The sequence below is a fragment of the Montipora capricornis genome, chromosome 3 (genome assembly GCF_036669925.1).
Source record: "Montipora capricornis isolate CH-2021 chromosome 3, ASM3666992v2, whole genome shotgun sequence".
Classification (NCBI taxonomy): Eukaryota; Metazoa; Cnidaria; class Anthozoa; order Scleractinia; family Acroporidae; genus Montipora; species Montipora capricornis.
In genome coordinates this window covers 6934675-6952946 of record NC_090885.1, presented here as the reverse complement: position 1 = coordinate 6952946, position 18272 = coordinate 6934675, and positions in this window count along the sequence as shown.

The following is an 18272-nucleotide window of genomic DNA, read 5'->3' as shown; positions in this document are numbered from 1 at the left end:
AGACACATAGTGAATTTCCCTTTATTATATTAAGGAGGCTCGAAATAGTTTCTCCTCTTTTCAAACGAATAAACATATTCTGTCCTTAGATACAGTTAGGGCAATCATATCAAGACGAAATTTGGCCAGGGTATTAAGTACCTATCGTAGATTTCTCACATTATGTTTTCCTCCAAAATAATGTTACCATGGCAACGATATTAGGCATTTCTTTGAGCCTTAAAATCAACATATGTTGTCCTTTTTGAAGAAACGGGACGGTGAAATTTTCCCATTCAGCGTTACCAGATAATGTTAGAAATACTCTCTAAAATATTAAAAATTCAACAAAATCTGTAGGTCAGTTTTTCAGAAAAATAAGTTTTTTTGAATTGTGACTCTAATTTTTTTTTCACCTACAGAATTTTTTTAAATTTTAAAGACAATCGGTTTAAATTAATCTAAGCTAACATGCAAAAAATGAAAAAAATTCACCGTCCAGAAGCAGAGATATAAACGAGTAAAGTTGCAAAATCAGGAAAAATTAGGGGGTTACAAGATCAGCATTTACGCATGCGTCACCCGCTCATTCGAGTCCGCGCGCGAGTGGAGCTACAGGTCAACACAAACGGATTTAAGCGACTATTAAACCGTTTAAGTAGAATTTTCGTAGTTTTCGTGAATAGGAGATGTCTATTTATATTCCATGTATATAGGAATTGGAGAAAGGTAAGCGAAATTAGCGGTATTTGTTTATTTCTGGTGACCCATTTGAATCATGAGCTGACGCAAGCAGCTTACGAATTGCGTGTGTGGCTTACGCGCGCGCGCTCAGCTGAAAACCCTTTCGAGCCTCCTTAAGGAGGCTCGAAAGGGTTTTCAGCTGAGCGCGCGCGCGCAAGCCACACACGCAATTCTAAAAGCTGCTCGCGTCAGCTCACGATTCAAAGTGGATCACCAGAAATAAACAAATACCGCTAGTTTCGCTCACCTTTCTTCTAATTCCTATACATATGGAATATATATAGACATCTCCTATTCACGAAAACAACGAAAACTGTACACAAACGGTTTCATGGTCGCTTAAATCTGTTTGTGTTGGCCTGTATCTTCACTCGCGCGTGCACTCGTATGAGCGGGTGACGCATGCGTAAATGCCGATCTTGTAACCCCTCATTTTTCCTGATTTTGCAACTTTACTCGCTTATATCTCTGCTTCCGGACGGTGAATTTTTTTCATTTTTTGCATGTTAGCTTAGATTAATTTAAAACGTTTGTCTTTCAAATTTAAAAAAATTCTGTAGGTGAAAAAAGAAATTAGCGACACATTTCAAAAAAACTGATTTTTCTGAAAAACTGACCTACAGATTTGTTGAATTTTAAATATTTTAGAGATTATTTCTAACATTATCTGGTAACGCTGAATGGGAAGATTTCACCGTCCCGTTTTTCAACAAAGACAATAAATCTTTATTTTAAGGCTCAAGGAAATGCCTTATATTCGTTGCCATGCTAACGTAATTTTAGAGGAAAATGTGATGTGAGAAATCTATGATGGGTACTTAATACCCTGGCTAAATTTTGTCTTGATATGATTAACCTTAACTGTAGCTAAAAACAGAATATGTTTATTTGTTTGAAAAAAGGAGAAACTATTTCGAGCCTCCTTAACACCAGTGAAATACACTGAGCTTTCGCGCGAAAACATGATATCTTCACATGTGAAAAGATCACTGTTGCTATTGTTACATATCTAAATAGTGCCTTTCGATGCCTTTCGTGAAATGATCTAGTATTTCATTGGTGTTTATATAATAAAGAGAATGTTACATGGTTGCTTGGAGATACGAAATTTCTCTTCGAGTGTTGAAAAATATTTCACTCGTCAGGCTGCGCTCACTTGTGAAATTTTTTTCAACATTCGAAGAGAAATTTGGTATCTCCGCGCGGCCATGTAACATACTCTATGTATTTCAATCACAACTCACCTGCCATGGGCAAACCCAAATAAGAACCACGAAATTTATTCGAAGCGTACAATCACTTTTATAGCACACTATTTGCATATTATAAACGGTAAATTCCACTGAGACTTTCTAAGACAAATGTCGTAACACACGTCTCGGGTAAAAATGGTTTACACACCACTTTTTCAGCAGCACCAGGCACTGCAAATTTTTTCCTGCTGTGAGTGCTTGGCTCATGTTTTTGACCAGCAGATATATACGGAACCCCAGTTCACATAAACAAAGGAATAATGCAAGGGTGGTTGTATGTCTGTGAGGGTATGTATATTTTTTTTTACCATATTTCGTACATAAGGCACGGCCTGATTTCTTCAGGGAGTTAAATGGTTACGTCTCCTTCTTCTTCTTCTTGTTATAAACATGCTAGAGTTTCCCTTTGTAAAAAGGTCACCCATCTTGAAGGAAGTCTCAAACTTACGCAATGGCAAATGTAGCAGCCGAGTGTATCAGCTTTACGGGGGAAACGGAAGAGGCGCCGAGAGGCCGACCATAGCATATTCTGCTGACCATAGACGCCGAAGGCTCGCCAGAAAGGAAAATCGGCGCAAGGTCCGGTCATTTTATCCGAGCCGGGTTCATTTATTCTCGCACAAGTATTCATTTTACCCGTGCTCGGACTACATTTCAGTCGGTGGGGACTTCAAGAGTAATCACAGTCCTCGCATCCTGGGGCCGGTTGCTCGACGGAAGCCTGGTTAGCGCTAACCGTTGGTTAAGAGGTATCAGAACCTAAAGGTTTTCATGGTATTTAACGCCGGTTAGCGCTAACCATGCTTCGAACAACCGGCCCCTTGAGCTGTACCGGGGACCTGGTCAGCAGTTGTCATTTTCGCGGCACATGATAAATTTGCAGTCAAATTGCATAAATTATCGTCGCTTCCCTTCGCTTCGTCACGGAGCTTCTCCAATCGTCGAACGGGATGCTTTGCAAAGTTCAGTATCGCCACGGACCAAAGAAGGCTGTTGTAACCGACAATCTGAAGGGCTTGATTTGATATTGAAACTTGAATAAAAGAATGCACATTAAAATGAATGAAGAATCTTTCCGGTTGTTATGCGTCAGTAGCATGCGTTTTTATGTCAAAGTTATTTTTGTACCTTTGTTATGAAAATAATTTGCACTTTTTGCATTCGAAAGCCGTTGTATTTATGTATTAATATTTATGTGCGGTTGTAGGGGATTTGGCATCGCTATTGTGCTCGATATATAGACCTCAGTGTTTCACATCAAGTGATTTACAATCAGTTTGCCACTTTTAACCGATGGCTGTAATAAATATATGAAAACTTCGCATTGCTGTTTCGCATGAATTTTTTCTGTTCGGTGACTTAACACCAACGGGATAAGTTGTTTTGTGGAAAAGTTCACTATTCTGATCATGCATGACAAGTTTATTTTACAGGTCATATGTTACCGGTAAGATCAGAGTTCATCGCACTGTTTCAACAACTTGCTAAAACAACCCAAAGTTCAGTTTCATAGTGCTAACCTTAGGCGTAATTACTATTTTTTAGGACTAAGGGTGGCATTCATAAATTAAAGGGTTTGGGTTCGTTCAATATTAAAACACTGACCTGTACCTGTAAAGTGCGATCTGTAAAATAAACCTATCATCGGCATCATGAATGCTCTCAGTTATGTTTCAGCCGGAACAACGTTTAACAATGCCATTGATAAAGCTTTGTGGGGACGAAAGATTTGTTCAAATATTTATGTTGTTTATCTTTTCTTCTTTTTGTGTTTAGATATCAGACTGCCCCGTTGTTGAAAAACACAATGTCCAAATTGATGCACTGAAAATAAGGGCGAACTAAAAGCGAAATCTACAAAGACCTGCAGCTAGAAAGTTTCCTTTATGAGTAGAGAAATAAGCTATAAATGCAACCGTTAACATTGCTGTTGAAAATTCAACACTCGTTTCAAGTAAGGGGACACTTCTTGAGCTTGCCGAAAGAAAAGTAGAGGCCGTCGACGGGTTCATGTACAAGAAGAAAAAAATCACGCTCCTCGGCTATCAATAAATCTTTGCCCCTTTAAATCTGGAATATATTTGTAAGCACTGCTCGCCTCGACTAGCTTTTGCTAACTGCGAGCAGTGCATAGCTTTGTGATATTCTTATGCAAAATGCAAAATAAAACAGAAACTGAACTGAACTGAAACAGAGTCTGAAAACTCTGTTAAGATTACGCCACGCCTCAGAGCTACAGCTGGCAGAAATCAGCGAAGATCTGGAGGAAGTTACAAAGGAAATATTTCCCTTTTAGACATCAAGACTGAAAAGCTAGAACCCTAAATGCAGACATGAGCGGGCAATAAAGAAATGGATCCTCTGTGGGTTAGAAAGCGTTGTCTAGAAGAAGAGCTATTCAGTCTTTTGCAGAAGAGTTCAAAAGACCAACAGCCCCACCTGGTGTAAACCTGGGATAGGACCCATCTCTTGCGAAAGAGGAAGGTTGGATTTTTTGCTCAAACAAATTGAAGGCCCTCAAAGAGCAGAAGAGTCAGTGGAGAAGTAAGTCATCAGAACAGATGTAAGCATAACAAGTCGTGAAACTGTCCTGAACTCAGTTCAGCTCTAAGTTATGTTCGAAGGACAAAGTACTATGTGATGTGTGTACTTGTTATAAGGCTGAAGGAATTTACTCCCTCTTTGTGCGGTATGACAAACACAATTCGTGACGGTAAGAACTGCATGTTGTTCAAAAACTTAATGCCTTTGAATGTTTCGAGTGTAGTGGCTTTAATACCGGCAGTAACTGAAGTAATCTCATCTGGTGTAGCGGATGTAGCTTGGCTTTCATGGATTTCAGAGGTCAGGGTTCGAATCCCGTTCAAGGTTGAATTTTTGACGCTTTCCTTTTGTTACTGCTCAAGTACTTTGGCGTTAATTACTGATCTGAATAACTGGGATGATCAGCATCTGAACTTGATTAAACTGACTGTGAAAACTAATGAATGTGCAATTGTATTTTTTATACCATATTTATATTTATATTGCAGCAGAAAAACAGCAAGAAAACTCGCCAAGGCTGTGATGCAGATGATGAATAGGGGCCTTCATATTGTCCATGTGGTACAGCGGAACAATGACGACATGATTTGGTGCGATGGAGATATTTCAGTCTTGTCGGCACAAATGGTTCCACTATCAATGAGTTGGCCTCACGTTAACAACCATCCCTCCAGGAAAGTGGTTTTGTCTGGGTAAGTGACTTCCCTTGTTATTTGTTAATTGCCCCTCCTGGTAAAACAAGGTGCAGCAAGGACTACAGCTATTTAGGTAGTGTCGACTTTTTATTTACACTGTTTGTATTATGTTTTACGTAAAGATTGCCGGAAGAAGAGTAGAAAAGTGCCGGTGACGTACATGATGATTGCTTGCATCTGTGAATGGTCCATATTAAAGCATATTACCCACGTAATACTCATGAATCGTAAGTGTTTTTCTCAGAGCCTAACAATCGTCAATAACGGAATCATGCTGTAATCTTTGTGCTTTGTGTTTCATTGTCAACGTGAACTGAACTATGAAAAGAATGTCTAGTGCATTGAGGAGGCTTTAAGAATGTTGCACAGGCCGCCCGATGTATTAACCAATGTTTGTGTGAAACATTAGGAGGCGGGGGGTTCACTCTTCACTTTTGCACACAGGGAGTGAGGATTTCACCAGCTTTCACTATCATATAAAGTGAATGCCCCGCCCATTCTCGAGGGGGGAGGGGGAGGAGGGTTCGGAGGGTTTCAAATGACTGGTGCATAATATTTTGGGTATGGTTGTCATATAACCATATGGACCTCCAATGTAGCAATTTACAGTTCACAAACTCGACGTTTTAAGATAGTGCTCTAGATCTTGATCGGGTCGGGTTTAAACTTACCTTTACATGGAGTTTTCCAAAGATACTGTTGTCAAAAAAGTCATCTTATCTGCATTGATAGTTACTCTAGTCATCGTATCCGCACGTGGAATTTGATTGACAGTTTAGTCTCGGACTATTACTAGCATTTATCAGAAAAAAAATGTTAAAATCAGTCATACATTAGTATCATTTTCCGAATAGTTCTGGAAATTCTGTTATCTGGTCGTAAGACTCGAAAAAATCTGCAGTTGTAATTTAAGTTGTTCCTTATCCCTGCAAGTGCCTTTGAATAGTATCAGCAATAATTGACGAATTATGATCTTATCGAAACATCATTATCAAACCACACTGATCATCGCGTGACTTGCATCACCTTGCATGACAAACTTCATGTTTTCCTCTGTGGCCATACCGCGTTTGTAAACTAATTGAAAACTCAGCGGGAATTTAAAAAGGAACATAATTCTCGGATTTTTCGTTTGAATAGAGTTAAGGCTCGAAAGAAGATTATTCACATTTAAATCCTATCGTGCGTCAGACAATTCCCGAGCTGAAACAAAATTCGTAATAAAGTACTTGTCATTAAAAAAAAACCCGTTTAATACTCTTATAACAAAGTTTTTTCGTAATTTTGGGGAACACATGTTTTTAAGCTTACGACTGATGGACTTACACTGTCTTAACTAAAAATAGAGGAAAGCAAAAATTCACGACCGAGCACGCCAAGTTGGACTTTTAAAAGGAATGTTCTAGATGTTCAATTGAAACATTTTGAAATCTTTTCTTTTTAATTATCAGAGGGTAAAAAAATTATAGATGCAGTTATTGGTTAATCTTTGCGGGGAGCAACGACGCTTCAGCAGGGGGTTTTTAATAACGTTAATTCAGATGCCGTTTAAGTTTTCCCTTCTGCCTTTAATTGATGCAAAGGCTTACTTCTAGGCAATAATTTAAGTTTTTTGGGGTAAACCAGAAGTGATTGGATTTGTCCGTGGGAGACGGCACGGGGAAAGAGGAGGTGAGGAGTGCGTTACTATTGTATAAAGTAACTCTACAGTGGGAGGAGAGGGAAACGGAGATCAGTCCGTACGAAGTAGTTGTCAATTATCTGTCTAGGCTGGCTTTCAACGCTTTTCAATGAATGAGTGAGTTTTCGGTTTCAAGTGTCGTGTGTCATCAAGTGACATGATAAAACCCCAATCGAGACAGATACGCTAAGAATGAGAGCGACGGCACAGCGATGCATAGCTCATTGCGTTGCGTAGACTTCTTGAAGTAATAGAGCTCGAGGGCCCGCGCTCGTGTTTGTGGGAGACTGGTTTGTCAAGTTTTTAACGAGCTGCATATTGGGGCGCAAAGAGTGAAAAGTCTGATATTCTTCAGCGAAAACACAACCATCCACCATGCAGCAGGATTAAACGAGTCCAAAGGTTTCCGGTTATTAAATGTGCGGCTTTCGGAGGAAGCTGTGAAATTGTCCTCTCTCCAACTGTTGGGAAACGGAAGCCAAGACAGGGGAAAACCACTGGCGTAACGAACTGGGGTTGGTTTATTGCACATGGCAGCTGTCTGTTGGAGCAGATCGAATACAAACATGATTCGAGTTCAAGTATTCTTCTTGGTGCAAAATATCTTATTTTTCCAGGTTATAGAGTGCGTGGTGTATCCAACGATTCACTGGGCGCCTGACAATCCACTGTAAGTCTGGATTAATATTTCTCTCTGAAGCTCATTTAATTTATAGTGTGTTTGCCTTAAGGTTCTACAAGTTATTCCCGTTCTTTCAGATGCTAAGTGCAACCCAGATGATTTTCGCAAACCTTTCTTAAGCTCTCTGCTCGTCTAATCGAGTTCTCACTCTTCTTGTTGACTGCTAGCAGTCCCTTCTCAATCAGTCGAGCTCAGTCAGTCAGTTTAGTCTCAGTTTGTCGAGCTGCCCGCTTGTCTGAAGTGACTTAAAAGGGATTGCTTCTAGCCAACGCTTCTTGTAAACGACATAACATTATTCCATTCCTTTTGTGATAACCTAATTTCTCATTGTCTCTTAATTACATTTGACGTACAATTGAACGGTTGCGAAGAAAATCGCTATCAGTTCTATCTTTGCACGCGAAAATATGCTGTAAGGCTTATTGGCGGTTAAAGTTATTATGTGAAGTGTCAAAACGTACTGATAACAGAGGTTTGCCATGCGTTTCTTGCACTGTATGTTTTGGTGAAAAGAGTTTATTGCCATAGCGTGAATGAAAACAAGCTTGTAGCTGCAAACTGTTTACTTGCCATCTGAGAATACAATATCAAAGCTACTTCAAAACAACTTTAGTTTTCAAAATTGGTGAAGTCGCCCGACTAAGCTCTAAACATTAGCATTTAGCAATCACCATTTTCTTTCCTGTCTTGAAGTTAAATCACATATGGTTTTAATGTTCGCGGTGCGGTTTTGCCACTGACAAGCACCTTACACCTTCCTAGCAGTAGTTTTAGAGGTCTACGTAGTTTTTACTAGTCTTTCAATATTAGCTGGGCAATTACTATAGGCATTGATAACCCCAACATCGACTTAGAGCTCGCGCTCTGCGAAAAAAATGAAAACATTGTGATATGAGAGCGTCGTGGTAATACGGGAACGCAGCGAGGTTAAAGAACGCGCAATGGAGTTTGCATTCCGGTATAATTGTGTGTACATAAGTTACGCAAGACTCAACAAATGTTGTCACTTCGGATCGAATTCACAATCTCTTTTGATTAAATGAATAGCACCTTGAATAACATCTTGGTTTCGGTGGTGAAAGATTTAATAAAGCAAATACATCTATTTTCAGCAACACTTGTGTTAGACAGCCTGTAAAACTGAATTGGCAGATTTTAGTGCACATATCCTGTGGTAGCAAAATTAAATCCATAATGCTATGAACACAAAGTACAATCGATATTTACTTAATTGATATCCTTACAAGGATTTTTTCTTCAGCGCTTGACTTGCTTAATACGTCCCGTCTTTGGTAACCGCAGTTCCATATCGACCCATACAAGAGCGAGCGACCTAGGAATTGTTCTGAGTAACCCAAAGTAAATTAAGTTTAATAAAAATGCGTTTCCATAAGACAATAGACAAGATTGATAAGCGGGGAGGCATGTAGCGATGAATTACGACAAATTACCTACCTCGAAGTCCCGAGACAAAGGGGATATAATTGTATTTGCGTTTTTGGCTTTCAATGCTGATCCTGTTTGCGCGCAACCTTGTGGAATTCGAAACGGCCGTTTGTTTCTTCAATTTTGTTGTTTTTACAGATAATATTGACGAAAACGTAATGAATTGCAATAAGCATAGAAAAAAATCATCTCCATTCGAATAAAAACTTTGGGTGATAGAGGAACAACATTGAAAATAAAATAGAAAGCGGCACTACCTTGTCAAGTGCTCGAACTGAAAATTTAACGTCAGGGAAATATAATCGGAAAATCGAGGTTTCGTATGCTCGATTTCTCCAACGCAGCCTATAAAATTTGGTCTCATCCTGTCAAGATGAAACAGGACTTGATTTCCCAAGTGATGAAATATCACACCTTGAATATAGTTGATACTCTGTCGTGCAATATTAGCACCTTTGGGAGCCGATGGAAAACACAAGATTTCACTTTTGTCGTTTCCACAGAGGTGTTAAATTGCGAATTTTTTATAACAATTGACTTTGGTTAAAAGTTTTTAAGGCGTTACAAAGGAAACGACAGTTGAGATATAAGCAAATGAAATGAGAATGGGAGCACCCGACTACATCTCGAAGCATTAATCGTTTCCACCTTTATTATATTGCAAGTTTTTTCGTGACTGTGTTGTCGCATGTGACAGTCTTGGCGGAAGGCCACAAGAGAATTTCCATCATATTTAGAAACGCCTCGGTAAACACGCAAGGGAAATTTGATAGAGTTGTTGCATGGGTCATTCTTTTCCATCATCTGGTCTAAATATAATTGCTTTGAATGATTTTGAGCTACCACAACATACATTCCGACACTAAAACTTTGTTATTCAAGTTCTGTTGCTTTCGTTGTCACAAGAGTCACATCTAGAAACTTTCACCCTTTGAAACTGAAAAATAAAAACAACCGTTTGCTTAAGAAAGTACGTGCATTGTGCCCGGTCAAGAGAAATCGCGGGAGTTATAATGCGGGACACTGAAAAACGCAGAATAATGTAAATTGGATTAGGTTCTCACGTGATCTTTATGGTAACCGGTCTTTGTTCATCCTGATAGGATAAGAACTGGCTGATACATTTACAAAGGGAATGCAAGGTCGAGTTTGATCTTACATTCCTTTCAGTGGAATTGAATTCCGTAAGTCTGGGCGCTTTTCAGGTGACCTAAAAACATCTCCACACACTCGTGTTTGACTTCTTAAATATTCATAGTCAATATGTTCGTAGGCTTTATTGTCACCGCCTGTCTGCTGAAACGGCCTTAATTGTTACAATGAACTCTTCCAACATTTCCACATTGGGTGGATTGATGTTATCGCAGCCATTGCAGCTCCAAACACTCCAATATTCTTTCTTAACCTTCTTCAACGCTACATCGATAGCTGGTGAGATAAGTCACGCTGTGATTCTAATGCAATAGTCAGGTCGTCGTACACGGGCATGAGCCAATTTCCCTTTTCTCCTTTCATAAAAAATAAAAATAAAAGATCGTGATTTAACGAGAATAAATTCAGTCCTTCTGTTTGCATTTCTTTTGGGATAGACGGCACGTTTCCTACGTTTTAAACCTCTTTGAAAACAAAACCTTTCTAAGTCGGCATTAATGTTGACTTTCAAATGTCGAAAACAGTCGGATGATGAAAATCGGATGACAACATTCTTTTTGACTTGTCTATCATTAGCCGATTAAAACAAGGCCATTATCTTGTATGCTTCGCCATCTGGTCTGCGTTAAAATATTAGTTTGTCTAAAATGCACAATTCTGTCGTTTTTCGAACCCCCAGCGCATCGGTCATTTGGCGGCTCTTAAATGTTGCATCACAGGTATCGCCGTTCGCCCCTTGATAGTACATGTGACACGATACGGGCATTTTGTTCAATATTATCTTCCACGGTTTCTTTTGTTTATTTTGTCAAGAAATATCGCAAAGAATCTATGAGTGAATATCAGTCCTTTCAAGTTCTTGAATAAGTGATCATTTTTTATCATTTCACGTGTGAGTCCTGCAATATTACTCAAGCGGAATTTCACTAACAAACCACACCACAGCTTGCGTGAAAGATTCCGAACTTTTCCAGTCGATCTTTGGTGTCCTTTCTTAGCTTGCTTTTCTTCACAAATTTCGATTGCTTGAGAGGTTTGAAAATCAAGATGTCGAGTGACTTTAATAGATAGTCCGCTGCAACTACAGTACTTTTTTGATATAATTGTTATGGCGTAGATGTCAAATGAAGACAAGTTCACAAAAGTATTGTAGGCTCAGCCAAAGTCGTCGGAAAGAGATTTCTCGAATATTTCTTGTTATGCATGCGCTTCTCATTCTCCTGCCGTGGAATTCAGTCACCCTTCTTTCTCACCGCCACCCCGAAGGACAGTAATCCAGCAGGAATCTCGCCTGTCATCGATGATGGGGGTTGAATTTGCAGACCATAAAATTTCTCCGCAGACTGGGCGTGTCCGTGAAACACGCTAGCGATTGTTATTAACGCTGAAAAGTTTCATGTTCTACGAAGAGGTGTTTTATACTGTAGTCCTGTTTACAGTTAAGGTTTGATTGAATGGAAGCAGACAAAGGAGACATTCGGAAATAGCCTGAAAGTACTACTTAAAATCATTCTTCAGAGAATAATACTTGGGACACAGGAAACCCCCAGCACGTTTGGCAGATCGACCTTTTGCGCCAAAGTAAATACAGAGAAAGTCGCCGTTTCGAAGTTTTAAGTTTTTTTTGTCTGAAATTCGTGGATACATCTGCTTTTGCCGTTAATTTCGATGAGGAGGCCGGATGGATAGTTGGTAAACTGAATTAAAGAAATTGGAGCTGTCGACACTCGTTACCGAATGATAACAAATGTTTTTCAGGAAAATGTCTTGACGACGACGATATTTTCTCTAGGCATATTGTTACAAGTAATGAATATAAATTATCTTGCAATACACCAAATATCACACGAATTCAGGGTTTATTTTCAAGAACAAGACTCTATTTTTACGTGTTCATGTCTTAAGAATAGTTACAAAATATAGTAAACGCCTGTTTTTAAATGTCATGTACGTGGTTCATATGTTTTTTGCTGTTTAGTTTATGTGAACGATTAAAAAGAGGCGTTGGTCCTGACCTCGAGAGTGTTGATGTCGCTCAGAGGGTGACGCAAAGTATTCGTCAGACGTATTTGCACGCCCTCTTAAACTTAGTGTGGGCCTCAAGCTAATTATTTTGTCTAAATTTTATTAAGGAAAACGGAATGTTGGGATTCTGATTAACGAGAACCTTAGTTAGAACTGGAAGCTTGTATGCTGACAGCGTTATAAAGGCTTCATAACAATGTATTGTTAGCTGGTAATATTGAACCTTTGTACATAATGTACACATGCACAAGACCATTACCTGATTACGTGAAACAACAAATGTGCAGACTTAAATAATGCTCTCTTTGGGCAAGAAATTCAAGTACCGGGAAACAAATCGTATTTTGTCTTCATAATATTTATTCACGTTCATCCGGTACCCTTGTCCAATTTCAGACAATTCTTCAAACAACGACTAATCTGATTGAGTTGCGCTGTGACACCTTGCCGATAAGGATAAGATGTTTATTAAGTTGAAATTTCTCACGTTATTTTTGTATTTTTGGCATTTCCTTTCCTTTATGCTTAAAGAAGAAATTTTTCTTTAAGAGTCTTCTTTAGCAGTTGGCTATGTTAATAAATCAGTGAATGGCGCTACTGCTGTTTGCAGGCCGCATTGGAAGGCAGTGCGTGCAAATTCGATAATTTTTCAGTTCGTGTTTGATTTTCGTTTTATATTTTAAGCATTACTTCAAGATAGTAGCATTTGAATGTACGGTTAATTTGGAATAGTTTTTTTTTTTTTTCCCAAAATCGCGTGTTCATAGCGGTTGGTGTTTTTGTTTTTTGCTGTCCAATGTTGAGAGGTACCTCTCGTATCCATTTCCGTACACAATACTGAGGTCCTTCAAGTTATCACTTTATTTACGATATTTAATATAAGGGTGATATTGTGCTACCACGGAGTTTTCCTTTTGTGCAAGTTCAAGTTCAGAGCTTATTTGTAGCTTTCTTCAACACATCCGGAAAGAACTTCAAGTTCTTGCCTCGAACCCATGAGCATGGGTTCTTAACCCATGCAAGGAGGCTACTGTAGCCACCAAACTCCACTCTGTCATTTCCACGTCTCATTTGCCAGTTACTCTTAACCATCCCGATTCCTCTCCTTTGCTATTTGAAGTGTTCTTTCCTCTGTTTACTAGGGAGGGGTAAGGTATTCCCATCAACTTTATGAGACTGGGCTAAAAAGCTGAGTCCAGTGAGGTACACAATTATTTCTATCTTAAAACTCGTTGATGCGACAGTAAATCAAAGACGTTGGATTTGACAGAAACCAGCGACGTCGCGTTGTTTGAAATTTGGTGTACGATAGTACGGCTGGTTCAGGTTCCGCCAGCTAAAACGTAGCGTACAAATTTAAATCAACTCTGCGCTATATATGTTCTACTCTCAGTTTTCTACATGACACCGACTGGATCTACTGTTTTAACCCAGCCTATTCCAGTAGGCCTATATTTGATGTAGCACTGTATTCACTTTCAACTGGTTTATTTTGTTTCCGCAGCTTTAATAGAAATGACAGCTTAATCTACGTTCTTCCGAGTTCATTACTTCATGTTGTTTGTCCGAACCCAAGCACTGTCCTGAAAAGGACGACAGATAGCGGGTTTCAAAAACGTTATCAAAACTTCTGGATTGTACCACGTGAGTAGCTATGAACGTTGTGATACAGGCCAGCTCAAGGGAGCCAGCAGCTGCTAACTCAAGTGCAACGAAACCGCTGAGGCTCAAGTATTTCACGCTGGTTGTTTCAGAGATATAGTGCAATTTTTCAATCCTCCGTATATATACCCGGGCAAGAGTATTATTTGTTATTGGTAAGTAATCCATTAAAAATTAATGTAATAAGCTCAACTAATGCACGTATTTGTCATTGGTTTTCACATGTGATCAGTTAGAGAACAGGACAGCGTAGCTGACGCCCATCATCAAAAACTGTTAATTCTTTATTATATAACCTGAATCGAACAACTGAACAAACCGATTCCATGTTGCCCGGTGCACCTGTTCAGTAATAGATCACAGATGACGTCAAAATGTGGTAAGACCATCGGTGACCACACTCGGCCAACCTTTTTTTGTGTAGAGACTCTGGGCATGGCCGCATCGGGATACACATTGCACTCCGGAATAGCCATAGCGTGTCCAGAAAGTTTGCCGTTCTCACTTTGAAGCGAGTCTTAAGCAATTTCGAAGGCCCAGGATGTAATCTGAAGATCCTTGTCTTAGCGTTCATAATCATGTCGCTATTTTTCCGGGTTGCTCCTCCAAAGATGCAAATTGTTGTACCTGCCTATCTAGATATTTATCTGATGTGAATAACGTCGAAATAAATCGAGCGAAACACAGATTTGTTGCCGGCTGAGGATTTTCGTCCTCTACGTATTGGAATCCGTCATTAAACGTCCTCCTTAAAATAGAACGGCACACAAATGTTATCAAGAATTTTGAAACTCACGTGCGAGGACATGCGGAATGTTCAGCTTCAGTCTAGATCGACTTCCAACCTCGGTTCCGAGGGTCTCTCTTCTCTGCCTCCATTGTCGTTGAGAAAATTTTTTGTTGTTTATTGTAATAAAACACGTTAACTTTGCATTTCAGCCACCTCAGATGGTACCCAAAGATTCAGTTTACCGGAAATCAGGGGGGAAATTGCAAGTCACGCAAATATGAAACTGCGGGATTTCGATTGGCTTATAAATCATGGAAGGTATTGTATGCCTGTAGCGATGGTGCGCACTAAAAATAACCTTCCAATGGGATAAGTCAGCTAATGGGAATAAGTTTGTGTAAGTCGGGAGATGGCACTGGCCGGAAGAGTGGTTTGTTGTGAGCCTATGTGCACGGCAGTTAACAAAAAAACCCCATAAGAGCGGTATCCCGCATCCTTGAGGAATAGGCCACTTCGGAAAATATCATAAGGACTCTTTGTCCGCCCAAATTTTGCTTAAGCATTGTTTTCAATTTCTCTTGGAACTTACATTGGTTCTCCAAGCAGCAGCCCTTGAGTAGGAGGGAGCAACTCCCATATATTCCTGTCGCGGCGTTTTTCTCACAGAGACCGATTTCAGTTTTAGATTGAATTTCCCGCAAACGAAACTCCCGCGGGAGCACCGATGGACCAATCACAGGAAACTAACTTGACGTCATAGCGTCACCGAACCGGAACTGCCCTTTGTTGTTTTGGTTTGCTTTTTTTTTGCCGCCAAAGGAAGTCCCAAAATGATTGGTCTGTAAAAATGCTTGTAAGAGACCTATTTTCCACCTTCCACCTTCTCCCGTTTTAAAACCTTCGTCCGAGCGACCCAGTCCCAACTGAATCATAGGCTTTTTTGATCTCTCTGCCATATCTGATTGCGTTTGCGTTAACCCTCTTAAACAGTCTTGTACTACAATTCGTTCGATTCAGTAAGTTATCCATGGTCCCACTGCAACCAGGCTCTTGCACCCCTTTGCTGACTTTCCATGAGGTTGTACTTCTCCAGGTGTTCATCATTAATCGGAGCTCTAATAAGCACGCCTTTTACCACGGGAGAGTCGTGATTTGCGACATGTGACCGGTCGCTGGTTTCACTGCGCCCTCTCCTGGTTTCGTTCAAGGTTGTCTTCCTTATGAGAACCATAACGGTTATGTCCATTCTTTGATGAAGGCGGTCTATTAAGCATTTTCATGAAAAGCAATGGCGCATATTTTTCACCCAATAGCAATCCCGACCTATCATACCCAGGAGAAATCCAGTTTCTTTTCTTTCGTAACACTTGCACTGCTACATCTGTTCCATCTTTTGTTGCATCATCTGGTGATCGTAACAGTGGTATCCAGAGCAGTCGCGATTTCGTCTATCCATTTCGCAGTAAATGTTTTCAGTATCGACATTAAATAAACTCCACAGGGGTCACTTGTAAAGATGTCTCGATTCCTCAGCTTTCTGTCCTTTCCGTCCGTCATCTTTTCATTTTCCTAAAAAGCTCGTACATCTCTCGTTCCATGTAATTATACCAAAGAAAACTGCAAGAGATGGAACCACATCTTGCATAAGTAGATGTTAATTAGTCTCTCTCTCTTTCTTTCTGAATTTTCTATTCCCCTGCAAATTCTGTCTTAATCTTTGTTTTTTCAATTTAGATCTTTTTTTTCTCCATATTGATGCAAACTCTTCCTCCAGCTTATGATAGATTCTTGTCTCCCCTTTCCACTTCCGTTTTGTTGTAAAATGGATCCAGCACAGGGTCAGCTTGTCTCCATCGTCATCATCATGTTAGTCCCTTCTAATTCAATGTATTCTCGTGGATTCAATTCCCGGATCACGCCATGTAGGGTCAATGATTTTGATTTTCTTTCCTCAAAACGTACATATGATTACATTTGTTCAAAATTGTGGCCTTTTAAAAATTTTTTAACATTGTTTGCAACCAAAATTCCACGTCAAATTAGTGCCAAAATTATGACTTAACAAGTAATGAACTTTATTTACACAAATCAAATCAAAGTTTGCTTTTTGAGGAGCGGTGAAAACCGGAGTACCCGAAAGAAAAACCCATCGGAGCAGAGTATAGAACCACTAATACAACCGCACCTATGACGCCAAGTCCTGATTCGAACCTGGGCCACATTGGTGTGATGTGAGTGATCTCTCCACTGCCCGATCCTGGGATGGGGAGGTGTGTAAACGGTTTGGTGTTCACTCTAACGAAACCGTTGTCTGATCACTGTGAACTTTTTCCTTGTGTCCTGATTTTTTCTTTTCCTATTTTCAAGATCCCAACTGCGTCCCCCAAGCCACAGCAACTACGAGAACAAAAAGTAAACAACAACGAGGCCAGCGAAGATGACAACAAAGCCAACAACGGGAAAAAGTAGCACCCGTAATAATACAAGGAAATCTAACGGATCTTATATTTCTCTTCAAGCTCCGTAAACTCCACATAAAACAAACGCAACAACGCATTCGCCAAGCAGGCTTGTCCAGTGGTGGTCAGGTTACCAACAAGCCAGATAATCTCAAGTGCGATCACGGCGACATCAGAATTGGTCACTCAAGTACCTGTGGCACATGCAAGCTCAAATGGTGAGCAGAATGAGCATCACAGTGGTTCCTTTTAGAAATCCAGGTAATTTCAGTCATCACTGCCCAACCCAAATAATTCTCCTTTTAAAACCGACCTATGACGGCGCGATATTTTTCTACGTGATCGTCGATGACAGAACCAGTCATCCACCGCGCACCGGTGGCTCAAGTTGGTTGAGCATCGGGGCTGCCGTGCGGAGTTCAACTCCGGCCGGACTAACACTCGGGCTCTTTAAATAACTGAGGAGACAGTGCTACCTTTGTAATTTCATCTGCAAATGGTTAGACTTTTAAAGTCGTCTCGGATACCGACGATGAACCGTAAGTCCCGTCTCACAGCCCCTCAATGTTCCTAATCCTTTGGGACTGTGGACTTAAAAAACCCCCCAACACTCGTCAACAAAAGTAGGGCATACACCTTATTCCAAAATGGCCGCGATTTTACTATTATTTTGTTTCCATGCAAATTGGCCCTTTTGGCCTCGATTCAAAGTTAATATTTTTTTTGAATTTTACCCTTTGAAAGCGAGGCCATAAGGTTTCATAGAAACAAAAGAATACCAAAATGGCGGCCATTTGGAATAAGGTTTCTGTAGTTCCCGGTGTGCCCGTGGTGTATCATGATTGGAGGGTAAATGCTCGGAGATACTTAGCTACATGAAGAGGCAATTCCCGACATTAAATAATTTAACAGGTAGTAGATATGACGATGAGGATTTTTTTAAATAAAGTACCTTGTAACGCGGAGCCTTTTCCCTTCCCCTGTAAAGTCTACATTGCACCACCATGAGATTTGGCATGTTAGAATATATTCACCGTTTGGGCATTTTTCTTCAGTTTCAGGTCTCCACTGGATCATTATAATTCCGTTGATGGCCTGTCTACTTCTCTCGTCTGATCGTCAATATCATTCTAATTTTGCCGTTTAAGAGTTCGGCCCCATGACTACCAGCTCCCGGAAAAAGACCATAAAACGATTGAAGCTACTTCCATCAACGTTCA